Source organism: Austrofundulus limnaeus, unplaced genomic scaffold, assembly GCF_001266775.1.
Source record: "Austrofundulus limnaeus strain Quisiro unplaced genomic scaffold, Austrofundulus_limnaeus-1.0 Scaffold166, whole genome shotgun sequence".
Lineage (NCBI taxonomy): Eukaryota > Metazoa > Chordata > Actinopteri > Cyprinodontiformes > Rivulidae > Austrofundulus > Austrofundulus limnaeus.
In genome coordinates this window covers 27199-29011 of record NW_013952568.1, presented here as the reverse complement: position 1 = coordinate 29011, position 1813 = coordinate 27199, and positions in this window count along the sequence as shown.

Below are 1813 nucleotides of genomic sequence, written 5' to 3'. Positions count from 1 at the left end.
CCAATCGAGGAGGGGGGGGGGGGCTATCTGATCTTCAAAATGAGTCTCGACATCGGCTCCAAAAATAATAAGGAAACAAAATTTGAAAATCTAAAGTCGCTCATTTTAATGACAGCTACAAAAGTAGACACTGTCTAAAATAACTGAGTTATGATTGGAGGAATAAGTAATTTATGTGGAAATTGAGGCCTTCCTTAAAGAAGCCCTTTAGTCTCTAATAGACATAACCTAATGTAAAATCCCAACTTTAGGTTAACCTAAAACCACATAAATGCATAACACATAGCAACCGGAAAAGTAGTAGCTGGAAATGACTCAACACCCAACCTCCATGATGGCCCACCTCCTCTGCTAAGGCAACCAGGCTTCAACGCTCTCGACCTTCTCCTCCTGGTGGTACCCATCTTCACGGCGTTCCAGTGGTCTCTTCCTGGCTCTTGCTAAGAGATCTCTACCTTCGATCCAGAGATCCCCTCTCAACGGCAACGTTCCAGAAAAAGACTCACAAAAGGGGGGTTCCTGAAATCAACTCATGGTGTTCCAGAAGCTGATTGACTCCAGATCAAGCACAGCAATCGAATGGAATTACCCTTGTGGATTATAATTCTTCCTTGGTGGATTACAATACTTTGCTTCCAGAGGATTACAGACTCTGTTGTTCCTTGGATTTAAAGCTGTGCCACAATCCACAATGGGAGTTATTCACAAACATTATGGGGATCATTAAAATGTTTTTCTTTTTTTATTTACATTTTTTGTTTCAAAAAACAGAACTGAACTGAAGGAACTCTTGCTACGCCAGGTTCTCAGTTTGGATTACMTTTGGGATTATACCATTTTTGCCTTTTGGATTACTTCAAGGACTTTTGAGGTGCCCGTTTTCGTTGCAACTAATCACCATAAACTTTGTGTATGAGAGATGTGGGAAAAGCTTATATTCCTATAAGCCAGTTCTWACAATATGAAAATAACTAAGTAAAATTCAAGTCATTTTGTTGAAACTTTTAAAGCATGTTTGAGCAGACCAGGAAAACTCTTGTCTCTCTGTTAGCAACTGTTAGAAATACCTGGGCTCAGAACCAGCTACAGCCTGGATCACAGTGCAGCAGATCGAGTGCKTTCCCTGGTCAAAAGACAGCAATCYGACCACTTCAGCTCTGTGTCCTGGAGGAGGATCTACGCTCACCATGCCTAAATGCATATTATAAGCATATTATAAGGCATATTGATAAGTGCCTACCAACCTAGGAGGTAGACCTCCTAAATGTTTCATCTGGATTTTATTAATTTTCATATTTTACAGACAAAGAAGCCCTGCAACAGGGGTCAGCCTAACCCGCACTCATTCCCTCTTCTGTTGTAAAGGAACAAGAGTAAACATCCAAGAACTGCTGCAGAATAGCTATAGCTCCGAGCAGATTGCTTTTCAACCGGGACACCGGGCAGAGTGCTTGATCAGTGGCATGATAATGATACCTGCTGAAATGTTGCAAACTTTAATTAGCTGTTCTCTGTTGTGTAATAAACGTTTCCTGGAAGTATAATACACATTTCCTGAAAGTTTCATATAAATCCGTTCGGTACTTTTTGAGATATCCTATGTCCCTTTAGGAGCTCAGTAAAAAAAAAAAAAATGCTCAAACTTCACCTGAACTGGAGATGAACGTGATCTAATCTAAGTGTAGCTCCTGATAAGCTGTTTTCCAGCCACGTGAGCTGCAGGAACTGAGTGGTGCTATCAAGTGCAGTTGGATATTTTATCGTAGACGATGTAAACAAACAAACAAACCTCTCTCTCTCTCTCTCTCTCTCT